The following is a 23,807-nucleotide window of genomic DNA, read 5'->3' as shown; positions in this document are numbered from 1 at the left end:
TCTTGGTTTTAGGTTACTGTATATTTCTTTATTCTTGAGTTTTAAAATATTTTAAGACTATTTAATTTAAAATTACATAGTTCAAAATATTAGATTTTTTAGATTCATGTCCTTTGGGTTTGTGTTATAAAATTATTTGCTATATATTTTTATTTTGTATTGCTTTTAAAATATTCATTTTTGTTATACTTGTGAATGTTATTTATAATAGTATATTACACTTTAACAATGTGTTAACATTAATTTTTACACTGATTAATATGTTTTCCTGATATTTTATTCTTTAACTCCTAAATGGCTGAGATGTTTCTACCCTAGGGCAGAGCTTTTTTGTTTGTTATTGATTTTACTTTGCTCCTTAGCCTTCATAACTTTATTTCACATAAGGTATCCATGCCAAATTAGAGTCCTTTTCTTCCACCATTGTGGGGATTCTAAGGGCACCCAGGGTGTATAGATCTCCCCAGAGGTAACTGAGAAAATAGCCAAAATGTAACTAAATGTGTTTTTTTTGTGAAAGAATTGCTGTGCAAGAAAGTGTGCTATGATAACCATCTTGCCAACTTTCAGAAACAAGCAGAGTTGTGTCCCCCCCAATTTATTTTACCAGAATTGTGGCGTTTTCTAAGAGGTTGCCTATTTTTCCTGGTCTTAACCTACTTGCAGTTTGTGGTAGAAACAGGTGTGAAACACATGGCTGATCCCAGAAAGCTATACATTTTGATAGACTCTTCTGGTGCGAGGATAGAATTTGTACATTCTTCAAGAACAAAAGGTATCCTATGCCAACAACTTTGCTTCACTTTACAATAATTGTGTGTACCAGGTATAGAGCAAAATATAAAGAGTGAAAATGGGCATGAAGGAAACCTATGTATTTCTGAAATGTACACACGATATTGAGTTTAGCAGCAGCGGTTATTTGTACACCTCTGACTTTGTGAGTAGACATTCTATCATGTTATTCAGAGAGCATTTTGCTAAATGTTTTCTTTCCTGCACAACTACTTACATTTGGAACCCAGAAATGCAGAGAAATCCAATTGGTAATAACAAATGTTCTACTATTCTGTAATCACACTCATCTCCTGATAAAGGTACCCCACTTATGTGGCTTGGCATAGTGCCTGGAACACAAAATACATCAGAACACAACCTAGAGACATCACATTTCACTCTGCAAAATCAACACTTTTTTACAACTTGGGTAGCTGCGGAGTTTGAGCCCTAGCTCAGCCACCATCTGGGGAAATCAGCAATCCCCAGACATTTCTGTTAACCAGACCCCTGGGTGAGTTCAGTGTGGTGGGATTTGTGTGCTTATCACAAGGTTTTCTTGCTCAGAATCCCTTGCAAACCTTAAGTGGGGTACAATGTTATTAGGAGATGTGTGGGAACTCAGAGGTAGGTGATTTGTGGTTTTCCACAGAAACCTGTACTTTCCCTCTCAGAAATGCAAGGCAAATATGAGGTTTTAGTCAGAGTTTGAGATTTTCAAGGGCTTCTGGGTAAAAATACCGCCTGAGATCCACACCCCCTGGACTCCACCAGGTATCTACTTTTCAGAAATGTGTGGGTTGTAGGGTTCCCTGAGAGGCGACCAACAACAGACTGAAAATCCACAGCTACCCACATTACAAAAGAAGCATTGTTTTTTAGTTGGAAAAATTGATTGTCCATTTTGCCTTGTGGGGCCTTTTTCATCATAGGTGCTAGGCCCACTAAGATAAGTGGGGTACCATATTTATTAGGAGATGTGTGGGAATGCTGGGTGGCTAGAAATTTGTGGCTCACTGCAGATTCCAGGACTTTCCCTCACAGAAATGTAAGAAAAATGCACAATTTTAGACATTTACGGATTGTTTGAAGTTTGCTGGGCTTTGTGGGAAGGAGAGCCGGATCAATACAGGTTACAGCACGCTGGACCTCTCTGGGTGTTCAATTCTCAAATGTGTGAGGGGTTGTTATTGTTCCTTTAGAGCTCATCCACTACTGAAATACAAACTTACACTAGTTGGTTTTAGCTCCTCCATAAGTGCTGGGTTAAAGGAGCAAAGAGTAATAACAGTATCAGAATATTGAACTCATGACTACTGGAGGCAAACCGTGATGCCACATCAAGGAACCGACTACTTTACAGGCAAATCAAGTGCCTTTCATGCACCACACACAAAACTATTCATATACCCAGTCATGGGCCTTATTCAACATAGTACAACACTCACATCAACATAGCACCGCCATTCACGGGCCCCTCACATTCATATGCCACACTAATCATACCACCTCTGTAAGAAATCATGTTAGTGGTTGAGGCGGTGGAAACACTGCTCAGGAAACAACCACGATCCTTGTCAGGGTGAGCCACAAAAGTCACTAAATTAACCTGTGGTATTTATTTTGCACTAAACAGTCAGGCTTAATGTAAATGCGAAGTGTAAAGTATTTATGCAGCACACAAACAGTAATAAAGTGGAAACACAACTTAAGAAATATCATGAACCGATTTAAATAGAGTACAATTTAATAAATAAATTGATAGCAGAACAACAAAAATCCAATCACTAGAACTGAAGATCTTCAATTTTAAAGTTTCTAGTAAAAATGGCGCTTAAAAGCATAGCACCACTCGCGGTCATCTGGTCAGATTATATGGGGGAAATTCACGAGTTCAGGCCAACAGCAATGGAGCACAAGCCAGATAAAGGGACCAGGTTAGCCCCGCTAAATAAGAAGCCAAAATTCTCCCCCTGTTAAAAAACCTTGGTTAGACCCTGAATCAGCAGCCAACTATATGCCAATATCTCTGCTTCCTGCCTTCCCTAAAGTCCTGGAAAAATATGTCAACAGTGTTATAACATTATATGCTGAAACTAATGAAATCTTCCATCAGAGCCAGTCCGGTTTCAGGTCAAACTTTAGCACGGAAACTGCGCTCTAGAAGTCTCGGAGATCATCAAGGAGACTCTAGATAAAGGTGGGAAGGTTGTGTTGATATTACTGGACCTATCCGCGGCTTTCGATACCGTGCCCCATGATCAGCTCCTCCTGAGACTTCTAGAGTGCGGCTGCGGGGGCACGGTACTTCGGTGGTTTTCCTACTTCTTGAAAGACCGCCAACAAACGGTCTGGGGACCGCCCTTTGCAGCATTCATTCTCGTTCTAAAGGTGGGGATCCCGCAGAGATCGATTCTGAGCCCCACCCTCTTTAATCTTTATATACCCCCCTGGCTTATCTAGCTGAAGCCCATGGAGCCAAGATAGTATCGTACGCTGACAATACACAACTTCTTTTTACCTGCGACAAGGAGGCAGTCTTTAGAGGAGAAGTGATAAACACCTGCCTCATTGAGGCATTTTCTTGGCTCCAATCACATCAATTGAAATGTAACTCTGAGAAATCGGAGATTATGGTGCCGATTACGATCCTGTAAAAACCGGGTACAAACCGTCGGACGGAGCATATTCTCCGTCCGACGCGTACCCGGTCGTAACAATATACAAACATGGAATTACGATTCGCACGGAAACTCAATATCCGTACGAATCGTACAAAACCCCGACCGACGAAAATAAACATACAAATGCGATCCGGGAAAGCGTCGATGTGACGTCGGGACGCACGCAGCCTGCCATTCACGAACCAGGAATTACAATTCGCACCGACGTCATCCCGCACGGACAATATTTTCCGGCTGCCAAAAACTGCCGGGAAATCAGTACGACGCGAACAAGGAGTACCTGTACGCGACGGACAGACATGGACCCGAACCTACGTGTCATCCCGGCCCTCATAGCAGTCGACCTCCTCTACAGGTTCGGACGCAGACGCCGCAGGTCAGAACAACAAAGTGAGGGGGGAAAGGGGGGGGCGCAGGACCAGGGGCAGGCCACAAAACCCCCACCAAACTCACACAGCACACATGCCCTGGACATACCTGACCCCCAGGCCCTGGTCACTACGAGGGGGTGGGGGCGTGTCCAGCAAAGCCAGCGTCCGCCACAACGGAAGTGCCTGACGACGCGAACCGGCAACACAACAATACAGGTACGTCCCGTACCCACGCCTTAAGAGCGTGGGTACGAGTCGTACCACGCCCACAGCTACGTCACCCCAACAATGGCAGGACTTCTGTACCCACGTGGCAAAGGCCTGGGTACGGCCCGCACAAGCATTCCACAGCGTGGGTACGGATATGTACGGACCGTACCCCCACCCGCGTATGCATGGAGCGTACCCCCCACCCCAACCGTGTATGTACGGACCGTACCCCCACCCCAACCGTGTATGTACGGACCGTACCCTCACCCGCGTACGTATGGAGCGTACTGCCACCCCAACAGTGTAAGTACGACCCGTACCCCCATGGAGCGAACCCACACACGTGTATGTTCTAAGCGTACATATTGTTAAATAGGAGGGGTGTGTGCAGAGTCCTCCCAGCAGTGCCCAGACACAGGAGGGGTGTGTGCCTAACACTCACAGCAGTGCCCAGACATAGGAGGGGTGGGTGCCTATCACTCCCAGCAGTGCCCAGACGCAGGAGGGGTGTGTGCAGAGTCCTCCCAGCAGTGCCCAGACACAGGAGGGGTGTGTGCCTAACACTCACAGCAGTGCCCATGGAACGCAAAGGGTGGAGTAGCCACAGATACCGTGCCCACAAATTTCAGTCAGGTGCACAAAGACCCTGCAGTACATGTACCACATGTGTGCGAGGCTGGGAGTATACGCATGCATAGCGCAGAAAAGAAAACATGTCCACATAAGTCATGTCAATTGTCCACATACACAAGTACAATGACTACCAAGGATGCCACGAATGATGCAGGTGGAGACATTGCTCAGCATGCATGTGCAAAGTTGAAGGAGTCCGTCACACACCCAGCTAATGTACACACAGCTCAGCGCTAAATATTGGTAACACCCTGCAGGGAAGATGTCAGGGTACACAGAGGAAGGAATACACCTTTGGACAATTTCACCATGCAGCAACTGCTTACATGAACAGAGAAACCTAGCTAACACCGTGTGATGGCACACAGATCCCAGGGTCCCCCCTATGACCAACACACTACTACATTTCCCACACACCCAACACATGAACACCACCCAAAACCATGTAGCAGCCCCACCAACAGCAATACCAGCAAAGCAGTAGTGTTCCAAGGGGAAAATAATAAATTGCTTTATTCAGCATGAACCAAAAAATCTTGTCTGTAGGAAGTTCAATATTTACAAAGCCCATAGGGCAGTCCAGAAGTCACAGCTGGATGGGGGACACAGTGGGATGCGTGTCCCCTAGCTTGCCTGCACAGTTAGATTCCGTCGTCTTCCACAGGGGTGAGGGCATCATGTGGGGGGAAAGAACCAGGCACCGCAGGGACAGGAGGGCGAAGGGTAGGCGTCGTGGGTGCAGGGATGGAGGACTCCACCACAGGGGGTGGGGCAGGGCCAGGATCTCGCTGCACACCTTAGCAAGGTCCTCCAGGGAATCCCCTGCACCCAATGGAACCACAGGCCCCAAGGAGGGGGGGGTCAGAGGGATGGGTCGCAGCGCCACTGGGGGAGGGTGTAGACAGGGGGGGAATCAACCACCCTGACCGGGGACTCCCTTGACCGCTTGCGGGGTGGTGTCACTGTGGGGCTCAGGGACAGAGCGGCCATGAAGGAGTCTTTGTGTGATATGTGGCCAGGAGAGCTGAGGGGAGGGGATTTGGAGGGAGTGGATTTGGTGGAATGCGGACTCCCACTCTGGCTGCGTGTCTTACGTTTGCCCCCCGACCCAGTGGGTGTGCCTACTTCACCCTGTGTGTGCGTGCCAGGAGGTGTGCGGGTGACCTTCCCTGCTGGTGTGGTGCCTGTGTCCGTCGTGGTGGGTGCATGCTGACGTCTGGGTGTACGTGGGACAGGCATGGGAGTGGGAGGTGTGGATGGGTCAGGGGTAGGGGGTTGGACGTAGCGCTGCAGGAGACCCACTGCTGCAGTCAGTGTCGAGTCTATCGACCTCAGCAAGCTGCGTTGGTCAGCCTGCGATGAGTGAATGCCCTCCAAGTATGCCTCCATGTTGTTGAGGACCTGGCTGTGGCCATGGAGGACATTAAGGATCGCAGCCTGACCAATCTGCAACTGCCGCTGGATGTCCACAGACTCGGCATTGGCGGCAGCAGTGGAGACAGGGGCAGGGGGTGCGGTGCCTGGCAGGAAGGAGACATGTGGTGACCGGGCACGTTGGGAAGGGACACGAGCAAGTGGGAGGCGGCTAATGGCAATGGAGGGGGCGGGGTGCGATGTTGTGCCGCTGTCAGCTGGTGGTGCAGCCTCCGTCCACTCGGAGAGATCATCCTCGGACCCGTCTGTTTCATATTCCGTGGTGCCAGTGGACAGGTCCTCGGCCTCACTCTCCTCCGCCTCTGTACCACTCAATGTGCCAGCCACGATATCAACGCTGGCACTGGTGCTCGGTCCCTCCGCTCCGTCTGTGCTCATGTCTCCCTCCGTGTCCCCCGACGATGCTGTGGGCAAGGTGAAGAGACAGCAATTAATCACACACCTGTATACATATGTCACATGAGTCCAAACTACATAGGTTACAGTGCATAGCCTGCAAAGAAAGATCAGTAACATCTACAAAACAAGGTACAGAAGTAGGGCATGCAACACACAGTTGGTTGACCCACCATGCCAATGAAATTCCATGGAGAGCATGACACAATAGCAAATGACATGAAATGGAGTTTGACATAGGAGCCAGGCCCTGGGGACAATCCAGCACTGCATCTGCACCACACAGCGTTGCCGACAATAGGGATGAGGAGGGACCAAATCCATGAGCTTGAGGCACATGCTGCATAGGTAATACTGAAAACATGCCCAACATGACTGGCTCACTGCACCTTGAGTGTATGTCCAGACAAACATCACACACTGGCCAGAACTAGCAAGGAGATTTCAGGTTTTGACATGTAGGCTTGCCCCGCACCAACCACCCCCTACATGAGACAATTTGTTGAGACACAGGTGGCACTTACATCTCTTAGTCTGGGTGAAATACACAGGGGATGCATAAATGCAAGATTGGACGCCAAATACCCGAGGTGCGCCTGTCCAAATAATCATATACAAATGGCCAGCATCAGATGATTGTAACAAGACACACAGGCACTGGCCACTGTGACTATGAACAAGGAAAATCAGGTCAGGCTGTACAGTGGACACTTGTACTACATTTCACGTCAATATACATGGTGCCAGGGGACAATGGCACAGAGCACAACCTATGCTGTAGACACTGAGAGTGTCCACGTTTTGTGATGACACACATGACACCTAGGAAAATATGACCCAGGGGACAGTAGTGGCAACACAGCTCCATGGTCCTGAGTGGGAATGACTGCAACACACGCCACCATCCCTGCACTATGCGTATCGCACACTCAGGCACATCATGTCACAGGCCACAACATAGGACATGCGCACTGTAAGGCATGACACTTGTGAGACTAACTCCCATGTCTGGACTCTGCATCAGTGCCAACTGACATGGAACCCACATGTACTGAACTGGACAGGGCACAGGCAAGGTCCCAAAACCTGTTACACACCACCCCCACACATGATGCTACAGGCATAGTTCACGTGGAGAAAGTGCCAGCCTAGATAACCTTGTGAAGGAGTGACTACACACAGACCAGGGAACACATTGCAAGGAGGGGAAGGGAGGCAGGAGAGCACAGCTATACAGTGGGTAACTGGATCTGCACAGCACCTTTAAACCCTGGCAGTGTATCCATGCAACTGTGCACTTACAAATGCTGGTGAAACACAACAAGCACACATGTACCTACCCCCTTCCTGCTGCTGCATCTCCTGTAAGCGCCTCTCCAAGTCTGGAAAGACCACCGGCAGCACACGCTTGTGGATGTGGCTCAGTCGGCGGCGCCCGTGGTTTTTATGGCTCTCAGGTGAGTCCCCCAGCAGGACCCCTGCGATCCTCCACGTCCAGCACCGGATATTCTGCCAGCGTTTCCTCACCCGGGACAGGCGCCGCTTCCGACCATCCGCACTCCTCACGGCGCTGACGGCGGTTAGCCATATCTGCTCCTTGGCAGAGGCGCCTACCTGTGAGGATGAACAAGTGACACTACATCAATACACCTGGCACATGTCACAGAGACACATATTCGAACACATTTGCTGTTCACAACAAGGCATAGTATGCATCCAACGCATTGCACCTTTGTCATAGGGACATGATCCTCTGGGGAAGGGCAAAAGCAGTACGTGCCATTGAAAGGACACAGGTGGAATGAGGGCAACTACACAATCAATGATCCAGGCTCACACTGTGCATCACAAGCTACACCAGGATAATGTGCAGCACCTCTAAGCAGTCACATGCCACAGGCCACTGACGCTAACGCAGCAGAGTACACAGACACACACAGGCACAGGACATTCACCTGCCATTGCCAAATGCAGCGACAAACCTCACTCTGCACATGTGCCACTAGACTGGGGGGGGGGCTCACAGGTGTGGGGCTGGCTCTGCAAGTCAGACACACAGCACTGCTCCCTGCTCACATCACATGGTCAGGGTATATCCATCCCTCATGCAGCTGGGGTGCTACACTCCACATATGCACCCACCCACATGACAGGGGACTTACACACACACCGATGTCCAGGGTACGAACACATCATGTGGACACTCTCAGCACAGGTACACAGAACTAACACACATCTGTGGGTACAGTCACCTGTCCCACTGGGCTGACCACATAATCACATGAGGACTGTAGAGGCAACATTCCCAGGAGGATAAGACAGGCAGAATGTGGCATGCACCATGCAGTGATTGTCACAGTAAACACAATGCAAGTGAGGATGGCAGACATGCACCACTGCATGCTCTGGCTGGGAGACATCAGGCATTCCCCCCCCTGGGACCCCCCCTACAGTACATAGCATGTGTGAGACACCTGGACACAATGCCAGAAGTCACAGTCACAAGAAAGGGACACAGTCTGTGCTAGTGGACTCTGCACTCACCTGATACCCTGATCGCCCATACAGCATGGGGTACTGTGGGAGGATCACATCCAGCAAAGCCATGTTCTCCTCCAGGGTGAAGGGCTGTGACCTCTCCACAGACCTTGACATGGTTCCAGGGAATCAGTAGCAGCAGCTGGGTCGTGGAATCCAGAGATGTGCAGGCAAGTGCTCCCTCATGGGACCTGGCTGCCTTATATCTGCCTTGCTGGCCTGTTTCATGCACAGGAGTACAGAGTGATTGGTCACTCACATTTGCATCCTATGTTTCCTCCAATCCCTTCAAACCTAGCACAGTCAGTGGGTTCTTATTGTGTTTTTTTCTTCAGCATGATGTCAACCCCACAAACACATTGCAACAAAGTAGATTCATTCCAACTGACTTCTGCTGTGCACCTTCCAGAACAAAATCAAACTTTAAACTTGGTCTCCATGACAACCAGCATGCATGTAGGCCTTAATACTTGTCCCTCATGTGTCCCCTATGTAATTTTGAGCTTCACACACAGGTACGGTGCGTTCCGGGGCCCTAGGGCACCCCAAATGCATAGCAATGGCCCGTACAGGTGTGTGTACGGGCCGTACCACTATGAGTACGCATACGCGAGGACACCCATAGTGATAGTGAACGTACAGGCGTGTGTACGGGCCGTACCACTACGAGTACGCATACGCGAGGACACCCATAGTGATAGTGAACGTACAGGCGTGTGTACGGGCCGTACCACTACGAGTACGCATACGCGAGGACACCCATAGTGATAGTGAACGTACAGGCGTGTGTACGGGCCGTACCACTATGAGTACGCATACGCAAGAACACCCATAGTGGTACGGACCGTACACGCGTGCGTACGTTCACTATCACTATGGGTGTCCTCGCGTATGCGTACTCATAGTGGTACGGCCCGTACACACGCCTGTACGTTCACTATCACTATGGGTGTCCTCGCGTATGCGTACTCGTAGTGGTACGGCCCGTACACACGCCTGTACGTTCACTATCACTATGGGTGTCCTCGCGTATGCGTACTCGTAGTGGTACGGCCTGTACACACGCCTGTACGTTCACTATCACTATGGGTGTCCTCGCGTATGCGTACTCGTAGTGGTACGGCCCGTACACACGCCTGTACGTTCACTATCACTATGGTTGTTCTCGCGTATGCGTACTCGTAGTGGTACGGCCCGTACAGACGCCTGTACGTTCACTATCACTATGGGTGTCCTCGCGTATGCGTACTCGTAGTGGTACGTACGCTCACTATCACTACGAGTACGCATACGCGAGAACACCCATAGTGATAGTGAACGTACAGGCGTGTGTACGGGCCGTACCACTACGAGTACGCATACGTGAGGACACCCATAGTGATAGTGAACGTACAGGCATGTGTACGGGCCGTACCACTACGAGTACGCATACGCGAGGACACCCATAGTGATAGTGATCGTACAGGCGTGTGTACGGGCCGTACCACTACGATTACGCATACGCGAGAACAACTATAGTGATAGTGAACGTACGCACGCGTGTACGGTCTGTACCACTATGGGTGTTCTTGCGTAGGCGTACTCATAGTGGTACGGACCGTACACACGCCTGTACGCTCACCATCACTATGGGTACACATACGGCAGCACTCCCATAGTGATACGGGAACGTACACAGGCCCTCTTTGCGAAAGTACGGTGGTTTTCTCACATCACAGTGGTGACAGGCAGCACACAGGAAGGAATAGGGCTGACATACTTGTCCATGGATGGACATCAAGGCATTGGCTGGGCAGTACTACATGTGTGGGGCACAGGTGTGAAAGGCTGTGATGTGGCACATTACTCCAGAGTCGAGAAGGCACCAGATGTATGATGAGATGTGTACACATGTAATGTGTGACGTGTAATGTGTGCCAGGCATGCCCTTGACTCCTTTGACATGTGTGCATGTCGTACTGCACACTTGGGATGAGCGTCACTGGCATGGCACGGACAACAACACACGGAAGTGTCCCCTGAGGCCCGGTACAGGGGTTACCACACCTGACATGTCACTACCCACGGTGCACGATGTGACTATGTCATGTATGTGTGGGGGATTTCCATTAGCTTGATGTTGGAGCTCCCTCAAAAGCTGCAGCTGTTGCAGCAACCAACATGTGTCTGTGTGTAGATGGACATGGCACACTGTTCCGCACACCATGCCACATGTGGTATCGGATGTGAGGTGCGTATGTATGCATGGGACATGGAGTAGCGTAACAAGGACATGTCTGCATCCTCTCTATGAATGTGTGGTGAGTCATCACATGTACACCTTAATGGCAAGGTGTGTGGGCTGTCCTAGTGTAATGTCATGTGACCTGTGGCTCTAGTGTTCCGCTACCAGTCTCTGAAATCGACATCCTACTTCTGCTGATGTGTGGATGTATGTCACTCCTGTCTTGCGTCTGGCTGTTCACTTACACTGGGACACAGCTAATCCCATGCCATGGCATGTGGAGGTTCACAATCTCCGTGTGTATCTGGGTCTTGGTAGGAGTGTCACCTGGCAGCCATACATATCCAGGGCATGTGGCACATACCTGACTCCGTATGTAGCATATGTGTATAGACAGATTAACATGTGCTCAGTACAAATAAATTGTTGTTGTGGTGCACTCACTCTTCCTTGTCACTTCCAAATTACTGCAGAGCGCCGCCTCTTCCCTGACCAATTCCAGACTTGGCTGCCATGCGGGAGAATGACTGTATCCGGTGCTACCGCTTCCCCCAATGGTTGATTCTGGAGTTGACGGCGAGACTGGCACCACACCTGCAACCGCTGCACAGGTATCCTACGGCACTGGCACCCAAGCTGAAGGTAATGGCAGCCCTACATTTTCTTGCCACGGGTACCTTTCAAAATACCATAGCTCATGTTGGTGGCATGTCCCAGAGCATGTTCTGCCGTGTGCTGCATGATTTCTTAGAGGCCATGTTGATTCACCTGGATGACTTCATCCATTTCCTAACCCCTGAAATGTTGACTGGGGTCAAGCGTGGATTCTATGTCCTGGGAAGGATGCCCCATGTCATTGGGTCCATAGATGGGACACATGTGGCTTTGGTACCACCACAGGCACAGGAGGTAGCGTACAGGAATCGCAAGCACTACCACTCCATCAATGCCCTTGTGGTGTGTCTGTCTAACATGGTGATTTCACATGTCTGTGCTCGTTTTCCAGGATCAGCACACGATGCCTACATCATGAGGCGTAGCAGGGTGCCTGAAATGATGACGCAGCTCCGCAACGAACGAGCATGTGTTGTTGGTGGGTACACTCTGTCTGTCCTGTATTTTGCATAGACTTCCAGCATGACCGCTTCTCCTGTCCTACTTATGTCCATGTGCTTTCCATGTAGGGGACGCTGGCTATCCCAACATGCCATGGCTGATCACACTTCTCCGCAACCTCATCACGCCGGCCCAGCTCCGCTACAACACCGCCCATGGCCGGACAAGGCGAGTGATAGAGAGGAAGTTTGGCCTCCTGAAGAGCTGATTCCGATGCCTCCACAAGACCGGCGGCGCCCTCCCATATGCCCCGGCGAAGGTCTGCAAAGTCTTCATGGTCTGCTGCATGCTGCACAACATGGCAGTTGAGAAAGCTGTGCCACTCATCCTGGATCAAGATGACCAGGACCATCCACCCGTGGAGGACGAAGGGCTTGGCAATGGGGCTAGTGATGTGGAGGATGTGGAGCCGCAAGAGGACATCCGGACTCGGCTCATACGCGACTTCTTTGCTTAGTGGTGAGTACCAGTGTCTGAGTGTGCACGCATTGGTCCCCTTGTGGCATGTGTTGCGATGTGTATCTCCATCTGCATGTATGGCACGTGAGTCAGAGGTGTGTGTGGATGTGTCACTGGAGTGATGGTGCCAGTGATGAGTGTATTTCCCCAGTCATAATTGTGACCTAGCATGTTGTCATCCATACATGTGTCGAGTACATGCACATGCAAGTGGCTGTGCTTTTTGTGGCTGACTTCTTGTGTGTCTCTCTTCCCCAGGTACTTGCGCATGCCGTCTGCTGCTTGCATTGTTGTGGCACTGCTATTCCTCATGGACACGTCATCGTGTGCTGACTCAGCGTTACACGCACGGACAAGTTTGGAAGTCTCCTTAGGGTAAGGGATGCATCAGGGGTGTATTGGGTGTGGCAGTAGTTCACGATGTATGCACACTGCCCCTGTCGATGTTTGTTTCCTCTGCAGACATGTTGCATCAGCATGATACACATGACATGCAGATGGGTACACCTGAATAGATGGTCAGACTTGTTGACAGTCATCAGTGATGGGATTGTGGAATGTGATGATGGCATCAATGTGTTTAACACTGCCCTCGGACACATACGGTTTGCATTGGCTTGACATGGTGTGGGACTTCCACATGAGCGGATCAATGGTGTATGGCAGGCTCTCCGTGAGCAGCAGGGGGTGTTTAGCTGTTAGCCGACACTTGTGTGCCAGTTCCATGGATATCACGCATTTGTGGTGCAGAAGGGGGGTGCCAGTGTTGGACCCACATTTTACTCCACATGACCCGTTCATGTGTACTCCGACTTGCCTCTGCAATCCAATTTACATGACTAATAAAGGTGTCCCTATGCCTCCAAGGTGCCTCTTCTCTGTCAATGCTGGTGTGTTGCCACGGGGCATCCGGCATGTCTGGCATGGTTTTCCGTGATAGTGGCTATGTGTCTATGTGTAGAGTAGCAAGATGCAAGCTGTTTGTGTGGGATTAGACCGTGTATTGTGCATGATGTCCATGACTGTGTGGGTATTGTGACATGTGCCATCCCCATGCATCCAACGTTGGCCAGGCCACCATTCTCTGCATCCACCTGACTCATGCTTGCAGGACATGGTTCTGCCACCTGTCTACACATACCTGGGTGCCCCCCAGGACACTCGACATGATCCCTGACCTCTGCGCATGACTGTTGCTGTACTCAATATGTCTGTCGGCACGGTTGTGCGGCCACCCCCTCAGCTGGTTGGGCCCATCACGGGTGTGTATGGTGCTCCATGTCTGTCTTGCCTAATACACTGTGACCCGTGTGTCCTGTGCCAGACTCAGGCCCCAGGGTGTGGATGGTTGAAGTCAAATGAGAACTCAGGCATGTTTAGACTTTACAAGACACATGTAAGGTAATAATGCAACCAGCAGGCATCTTCTCTTCATGGTGTGAATTTTTATTTTAGTGGGGGGGGGGGGTTTTGACATGAGGGGCTTTCCGGGTGTGTGGAATCCAAAGTTCACTAGGGGAGTTGGTGTCCTTGCCATTAGAAATCCTCAGAGTCCATGCCACAGTCTTTGTCAACATTGGTCAGACAGTGACCAGCAAGGCCATGTGGCAGAGAATGTCTTTTGATGCTGTGCTGCTGTTGCTCCAGTGGGCCAGGTGCCAGGCCAGGTGTCCTGGGAGATGGTGCTGTAGCGCCGACCCTCACGGTCTTTTACGTGGACGACCCGCCCTCCTGCGGGGACCCTCAGAAGCAGGCAGTGACGATGTTTGGGATGCTCCATCGGATGTTTCCTCCTCCTCCTCCTGATCCCTCCCTGTGGGTGGTGATGTTCTACGCCTTCTGGCACAGGGAGGGCTGCCCATGTTGTCGGCCATCCGACGGAGTGTACTGTGAATTCCAGTGAACACCGTCACGAGCTCAGCCTGTCTGTCCTCCATCCTCCGTTGGTGTTGCAGTAGACAGGCATGTTGCTCCGCATGTTGCTGGGCCTGCTGGGTCTTGATCCCCTCGAGGATGGACACAACCTGGGCCATGCCCGTGGTGTCCTGCCGGTATGTGTCCAGGATGTTTCGGACATGGGAATATACCGGTTCCCCAGCCAACTGGTCAGGCTTGCGCCTCCGCCGTCCTCCACTCCCACCACCCCTGCCCACTTGCACCTGGCCTGCCCTTGTGGCACATTGGGTCTCTGGAACCCCTGAGGGGTGGCATTGGCGTTGGCGCCTGCCTCCTCCTGGGTGCCCGGGACACCGTGTCCCTCCTGGCCAGCCTGGCTGCTTTGTGGTGGTGGGGCAGGGATCCTGGGTGTCTCCTGGGATGTGGCAGGAGTGGGGGTGGTGGTTGGCCCCGTTGTACCTGACGCAGGTGCTGCAGGTCGTTGGACACCAGAGGGGCCAGGTTGGTCGGGGTCGGGTTGGTCCACAGAGTGGTGAGAGTCATCGCTGCCGGTGGCTCCTTCATCCCGCCGAGCCGGGTCCTGTGAGTCTTCCCCCCCAGTGTTGGGGGGTGATCCACGACGTTGACCTGTGTGTGAGAGAGACTATGTTAATTTTGTTCCATGCAACATCCATGTTTCATTAGTTTCAAAGTTGGAACATTTCCTCTGGGAATTTGGATATGTCTTGCATTCCACTCACAGTGCACTTGTGCATGGGTATGTCCCTTGGGCACAGCTTTGGCGACTTTACCTATGTGTGGCACAGTCTTACTTGCTGCGTCAAGTGTGACTGCAGTCAGCAGTGGAGTGGGCAGGTGTGGCGAGCCATGCATTGGCGCCTTCTGTGTAGCACTGTACGTGGGCACATGAAGTTGTTCCACACACTTATATGATGCAGGTAGCTGTCGTTGTGCTCGTGCACAGGTTGTGACATGGCCCTGTGTTTTGCCATGGAGGAGAGGGGGGGTGCTGGCACTGGCCACCCTTGTCTACATGCACGCAGTCCACCTGCTGACGAGCAGACATTCCCACACACCACAATGCTGATTTGCTCTCCCTGTGTCTCCCTCCCTCTCTGTCCCCCTCTCCCTCCCTCTGTGTGTCGGCCTCCTCCCTCTGTCCGTCTCCCTGTGTATCCCTCCCTCTCTGTCCCCCTCTCCCTCCCTCTGTGTGTCGGCCTCCTCCCTCTGTCCGTCTTCCTGTGTCTCCCTCCCTCTCTGTCCCCCTCTCCCTCCCTCTGTGTGTCAGCCTCCTCACTCTGTCCGTCTTCCTGTGTCTCCCTCCCTCTCTGTCCCCCTCTCCCTCCCTCTGTGTGTCGGCCTCCTCCCTCTGTCCGTCTCCCTGTGTCTCCCTCCCTCTCTGTCCCCCTCTCCCTCCCTCTGTGTGTCACCCTCTGTCACCTCAGCCCAGCTTACTGTGCACACACTGTTAGCAGATCTTTGAATGGGCCTTGGATTGTTGATGTGAGTTTGTTTCTGATCTCCAGGCACCCATTGGGTGTAGTGTCTGTGTCTGCACTGCTGCTGTAGTGGTGTGTGCTGCCACTCTTTCACAGTGTTGGCTGTTCATTAGCTGCTGTCATGTGCAAGAACGTGCCATCACCCCCATGTGTTGATGCAAGGCGTCCGCCATTTGCTGGCAAGTCATTCCTGTGTTGGGACACACTGTTTGTCTGGCTGTGACCTAGGCCATATGGGCAGGGGGCATTGTTGTCTGCTTCTGAGTTGCACTATGTGATTTTTGGGGCCCACCCTCCCGCCATCCGGCTTACCGTGTCATGTGTTGGTGTCTTCTGTGGCCTGTGACTTGACATTGTCCAGCTGGGTGCATGGGGCATGGTGGCGCCAGTGGCATGTGCGTGTTCATGGAGTGTGGTTGAGTCATGCGATAGCTTGGGGTGGTTGCGTGCCTGTTTGTGAGTTTGGTTGTGGATGACGTTCCCCCCATGTGAGGTGTGTTGTTTGTGTACTCACCCGGGTCTCGGAGTCCTCCTAATCCGTCCACTGCCTCCACCGGCAGTATGGCCATCACCCTCTCCTCCCAGGGATGGTAGTGTACGGGTCTGCGGGACGGCCCTCCTCCAGTGACGTTGGCCTGGTTGTGTTCATCCATCATCTTGGCTCGGACCCTCCTCCGCAGATCGTACCACCTGGCTTGGCATTCCTGCTTGTTCCTTCTGGTGTCCGCAACAGCATTCACAGCATCGACGATGGTCTGCCACATGGCTGTTTTTGCTGAAGTGCTGGTCTGTCTGACCAATGTTCCAAAGAGGTGTGGCTCGACTCTGAGGATTTCATCGACAAGGACCTCCAACTCTCGGCTAGTGAACTTTGGATTCTTGTTAGTGGGCATGGTGAGGGGTGTGGGTGTGGATGGTGGGGGGGTGTGTGTGGATGGTTGTGGGTGTGTGGGTGTGGTTGTGCAGGTGTGTGTGTGAATGTGATGAGGGGGTGTTTGTGAAGGTGTGTGTGTGAAGGTGTGCAAGTGCAAGGTGTGGTAAAGCTTCTAGTATGGTGCTGTAGGTTGTCTATGGGGTCTGGCAGCAGTGAGTCTGTTGCAAAGGCTCATGGTTTGTGTGTGTGGGCCCTTTTCTTTGGTCCATTGGTGGGTGTGGCTGTGTTTGAACTTTGGGTGGGTGTGTTATAAGGAGTGGTTGTGTTTTGGGCCTCTGTTTGTTTTTGGCAGTTGCAGGTCAGTGAATGTGTTGTTTTAGTGGATTTGGACATGTTTTGTGGCTTTGTGCCATTCGAATGGTGTATTCTTGTGTCGTTTTGGTTTGTCCTGGTTGTGTACGTGCGTTTTTTGCGTGTGTACGGTGTGTACATGGGCCATTTTGTTGTACAGTGCTGTCCTTGTGTGTGGCTTGGTACGACTCGTACATGCGGTTGTGATGTTGGGGCCTGGGGTGCGCTCCGTACTTAGAATGTTGTGGTGGGGGTACGCTCCATGCATAGGCAGGTGGGGGTACGACTCTAACGTACACAGGTGTAAATACACGGGGGTATGACACGAACGTAGAGGGGGGTAGGACACGTACTCGGGTGTACATACACGAGGGGTACGACACATACACGGGTGTACATACACGGGGGTACGACACGTACACAGGTGTACATACACGGGGGTAGGACACGTACACGGGTGTACATACAGGGGGGGGTACGACACGTACACGGGTGTACATACACGGGGGGTACGACACGTACACGGGTGTACATACACGGGGGTACGACACGTACACGGGTGTACATACACGGGGGGTACGACACGTACACGGGTGTACATACAGGGGGGGTACGACACGTACACCGGTGTACATACACGGGGGGTACGACACGTACACGGGTGTACATACACGGGGGTACGACACGTACACGGGTGTACATGCACGGGGGTACGACACGAACGTACACGGGTGTAAATACGGGGGGGGTACGACACGAACGTACACGGGGGGGGTACGACACTTACACGGGTGTACATACAGGGGGGGGGTACGACACGTACACGGGTGTACATACACGGGGGGATACGACACGTACACGGGTGTACATACACGGGGGGTACGACACGTACACAGCTGTCCATACCCGGGGGGACGACACAAACGTACACGGGTGTAAATACGGGGGGGTACGACACGAACGTACACTGGGGGTATGACACGTACACGGGTGTACATACAGGGGGGGGTACGACACGTACACGGGTGTATATACACGGGGGGTACGACACGTACACGGGTGTACATACACGGGGTATGACACGTACACGGCTGTCCATACCCGGGGGGACGACACGAAAGTACACGGGTGTAAATACGGGGTGGGTATGACACGAACGTACACAGGGGGTACGACACGTGCACGGGTGTACATACACGGGGGGTACGACTCGAACGTACGGGGGCTGGGGGGGGTGTTGGGCGCGTATGCGGGCACATGTCTCCATGGTTGCTATGGGAGTTCGGTGCGGACGGTGTTTTTTCCATACGGTTGTAACATCGGACGCACGGGATGGATCGTGATTCCGCGGTCGGACTTCACTTTTCACATTTGTACGGTAAATCGTCCGAGGACGTGTCGGACACATTTTCCGACCCGAGGACGTGTGAGGAATTATTCCGAATGCGATTCGTATGGTCTTTTTCCCATGCGAATCGTAATTGGCAGTTTGTACGGCACTTGTACGATTCGTACGGTAAAAAGACCGGATACGAGTCGTACGGGGAAATTTTTTACCGGATCGTAATCGGCACCATAGTTTTTTGGCTTCCCTATTGATAATATCTGGTGTAATTGGTGGCCCCAGGATATCTCTCCCCCTACCTCCTCAGTGAAAGGTGTCAGGCTTGAGGATAATCTATCTATGAACTCCCAAATTCAATCTGTAGTGGGCGCCTGCTTTGGAGTACTTAAGATGCTCAAGCAGTTTCTTCCTCTGTTGTCAGTAGCACACAGGAAAATTGTGGTCCAGGCACTAGTTACTTCTAGGCTGGACTACGTCAATGTTCTGTACTTGGGTATCCCTGAATACCTGCTAAATCGACTACAGTTAGTACAGAACGCAGCAGCTAGGGCGATACTCATGCTCGGCCCCAGGACTCCGATGTCCTCCCACCTGAATGCTATGCACTGGCTCCCGATCCGCAAGAGGATAACTTTTAAAGCAATGGTTTTGGCCCTCAAGGAACTCCATGGCTGGGGGGCCCCATGTCTTAGGAATAGAGTCCAATTTTACCGCCCACCTCGTGCTCTGAGATCTTCTGCGCTGCATCTCACGCGTATTCTTAAATTCCATTGGGCACGTATACGGTGTCGCTCTTTTCAGGTGCATGCAGCGCACCTCTGGAATAGTCTCCCTCCGGCACTCAGACTGATACAGGACCTTCTGTCCTTTAGGAAGTCATTGATAACATGGTTATTTCAGCAATAGTATTCTCATCTCAGCAAGCTTAATGCCTGTTCGTCAGCCACGACCAGGTTATTTTAGCACCGGGACACTCAATCGAGTAGCCGTGCGCTTTATAAATCCCGAATAACATAACATAACATAAAAAAGTTTCCATCTCAAATCCCAGTGCAAGAGTTCTTTTGTGGTGGAGGCGGTTTTGAGGCGCAGGGAGAACGTCACGAATGGTTGTTGCAGTAGTGTGAAGAGCCAGTTGGGTGTCGCAGATGGTCATAGATGGAGCTTCACATTGGCGGTTACCATGGGCTGTCATTGCTGTACCACGAAGTATTGATCTTACACTGCCTTGTCATCGATGCCGGTCCCTGTAGTGTGAATAGTTGGGTTCACTGGAGCTTCATACTGGCAGTTGCCACAGGTGACTGTCTTGGCATGAACAAAACTTCAGGATTTCACCTTCTTTCACAGGAGGAGTTAAATTGATGCCAGCTACAGAACCTAGACGTGGGGAGAAACTTCTTGGGGATAAGGAACTCACACCAGCAGAAGCCATCTGGGTTGAGGCAGGTTCAGTTGCAGGTCCATGCAGGTCCAGTGCAGCAGGTCATCTCAGCCGTTGAAGTGAGGCCTCTGGAGCTTGTTGTGTCTCTGTATCTCAGACAGGGGGTCAGCCAACTGACCCGTGGAGTCACTCATGTAGCCGGGGATGAAAGACCAGCTCCAGTCTTCCTTCTCAAACAGCAGGGCAGGCTTCATGCAGCAGGGCAGCTCTCTGGTTAGTCAAGGCAGGTCTCCAGCAGCAGGGCAGTTTTCTGGTAGCAGCAGGGAAGTCCTCTGAGGAGTAAAGCAGGCCACAAGCAGCAGGGCAGCCCTATGGAGAGCAAGACAGTCGGGGGCATATTAGCAACAACTTGCGATAATTATCGCAAACCGTGTATAGCGCGAATTTTTATATTGCCTCCTATCGCTGGATTCTATCATGGAGATAACGCAGTATTACCAACGTTTATGTCTACGGCGATAAAGAATCCAGCCATAGCGTCGAATCCCATCTTTAACGTGAGATTTCCAGCTATAAAAAACCTATCGCTAAGGAAAATCTCGCTAATAGGCAGGTGGGGACTTAGCCATAGAATCCACCTCCTATTGACTATTATGGCTAAGTCAGGATTTTAGCAGGTGTAAAATCCTGGTGATAATCGCAGTTAGCGCACGTTTTTTCATCGCGCCAAGGGTCTTGCTAATAGGCGATAGCTGTGTTAGCGACTGCTTTCAGTCGCTACCAATGTGGGTACACCCACTTTGCATGTCATTAACGATGAATATCACTGACATGCAAAGCGGGCCCCAAACCGGTCGCTATCGCTTGGAAGCTGTCGCTAACTGCTGTTAGAGACAGCTTGGTAATTGGGCGATCCATTTTCTGCAATGCCACAGGTCCAGGAATGTACTGAAGAAATTCTCTGGAGCGCCAACATTTATACCTGGTGTCAGCCTTCAAAATGGAGGATTCCCTATTCTATCCTCACATCTGGTCCTGGTAAGTTCTTTCCTTCCCCTGTCAAGGCTACAAAACGTCTGGGGTAACAGAAATCAGTGTCACATTTCTTTGCATGTGCTGGAGTCACCTCCTTTGAAGTGTAAGTGGCGCAGGGTACTGCTCTGCCCCCTGTCATCCTGGCAGGATGGTCCATCCTGTTCACATCTAGTCCCCTTGGTGTCACTTGTCTGGGAGGAATACACAAACCCCAACAGCAGAGCCATTCACAGTCATATGACCCAGGACACTGGCAGAAGGCACAAATGTGTAGACAATGCTAACTTTCTAAAAGTGGAATTTTCAGAATTGCAACTCAAAACACAACGTTACCATTAAAGAGGATTTTAAATTACAATTCATTTGAGTGTAAACACCTTATATCTATCTGTCCCAATAAAAAGTTATCATCTATTAAATGTAAGAAGGTAACCCAGTAATAGGCAATGGCAGACATAGGCCTTCCAACAGTGAAAATCGACTTTAGGAGTTTTTCATTACTCGGACATGTAAATCTTAAACCCACATGTCCTACTTTTTAAATATAGTGCAGTTTGCCCTATGAGCCTTTAAGGCCTACTTTAGGAGTGGCTTATTATATACATTTAAAGGAAGTTTGAGACCTGACAAAGGTTTATTTTGCCAGGTCAAAATGGCAGTTTAAAACTGTACTACAGGCTGCCATGGCAGGCCTGAGACATGTTTTAAAAGGCTACTTTAGTGGGTGGCCCCATGAATGCTGATGACCCACTAGAGACTTTAAATTTACCGGCCCTGAGTGCATGTAGTACCATTTACTAAGGACTTAAAAGTAAATTAAATGCCCCAATTAGGTAGACGCCAATTGCATCATGTTTTACAAAGAGACTACAAGCACTTTACTACTGGTTAGCAGGGAAATAGTGCACAGACCCCTAATGCCAACAAAAACGGGTTCAGCAACAGAAGGAAAAAACCTGTATGAGACCCAGCAAAATGGTCAGGGTCCAACAACCTCTCACCAAGCCATCAACCAACATGCATACAAACACACCACAATCAAACTTTTACACACATACAGCAAGATATGTTTCAAGTTGGTGCCTCAGTAAGCTTCACAACATTCCAAATGAAAAGAAATCTAGACTAAGTTGTTACTACCTGTCAAGCATCTACCTCCCTCGAAGTCCTAAGTGTGACAGAACATGTGCCAAGTGAATCTTTACTAATACCTCCCATGAGAGCCACCAAAGGCTCAGGAAGTTGTATTTGTCATGTGCCTTCAGAGCACCCGCTGTGCTAAATTCTACTCCTTCCAGTTTGTGGATGTAAGTTGGCAGGTGTCCGAGGATGTCTTTGGGGCTTGGCCTACATTCCTTGAACTCTGTGCTCATATCTACCTTTAAAACTAAGCTAAATGTGTGGGAGAAGACTGTCCAAAGTGCCCTAAAGAGCACATCCATAAATACTAAGGGCCTTAGGTCTCGGCACACAGGGTATTCTGTGACAGTGTGGCATATATCCCATCAATCGTTATGTGCAGTACTGTGACTGTAATGGACTTGTCTTGTGGTGAACAGAACCATGTTCTGACTGAGGACAAAAGTGACAAGCAGGCCATAAAGCAATCAAGAGTTTCTCGATTAGAGGAAACAATTTGAAAGACTGCTTGCCTAGGGAAGTTTTGGCCTACAGAAGATATGTATCCATGCACAGCCGTTGAAAGATATATACTATCAGTAGGGCAGCTCCACTTCAGCCAATTTCTGAGTACTTCACATTTGTGTGGTACAAAGAGAAGGAATTTGCAAAACATTGGCATGGCTGAGTTGGGCACTAGACACAATATTATCAACTCAACTGCTTAGAGCAGGCTCTGCAACAATTACTTTCTCTCTGTTGCAGGAGCGTGGACAAAAAGGTGCAGATCCTGCAGCCTTGCACTGTTCTGCACACTAGGTGAAGTAGAGGCTACTGCTTCAGCAGAATTAAGACTTTGAGTGATGGATAAATGAAAGTCAAGGAACAATATTAATCTTCCTGAGGTGGTCTGATGATAAACAACATACACATTCTATGTTCCTAACTGGATCAGGTGTGTAAATAACTTCTTATACCATGTGCACGCTTTACGACTTGTGTTACATGACTGAAGTACTTGGCCATTCTTATCCACCTCACCTATCTACTTGTAATCAAGTACGCAGTGGGGCTTGTGAACTCCTGCCAAATGACCCCAAACCATTACTGGGGAAGTGCTGCCATCATGTATTGTAGGGGGCGTGTATGCATCCTGCCTCTCTGAAAATTTGACTGTGAGTAGTTAGTTAGAATGGAGTGCAGCACAGTTCCCTGGCCTTTTGTAGTTTCTTACACACAGGCTCCAGCGGGAATACTTTGTTGCAACATCAGACTGTACTGCAAGCCACAGTGCCTGCTTTGGACAGTTCACTGAAAAGCTCAACTCCGGTATAGAAAGTTGCCTACATAAAGGTATAAAGGTATAAAGGTATAAAGGAGTGATTAGACAAGCTCCATACAATCTCTGCAGTGGTTCCAAGTTTGGAAGGGCAACCTGCAGGATTTAAAGTGGAGTCCTTCC

This window comes from Triturus cristatus, chromosome 5_2 (genome assembly GCF_964204655.1).
Source record: "Triturus cristatus chromosome 5_2, aTriCri1.1, whole genome shotgun sequence".
NCBI classification, from domain to species: Eukaryota; Metazoa; Chordata; class Amphibia; order Caudata; family Salamandridae; genus Triturus; species Triturus cristatus.
This window is presented reverse-complemented; position numbering follows the sequence as displayed.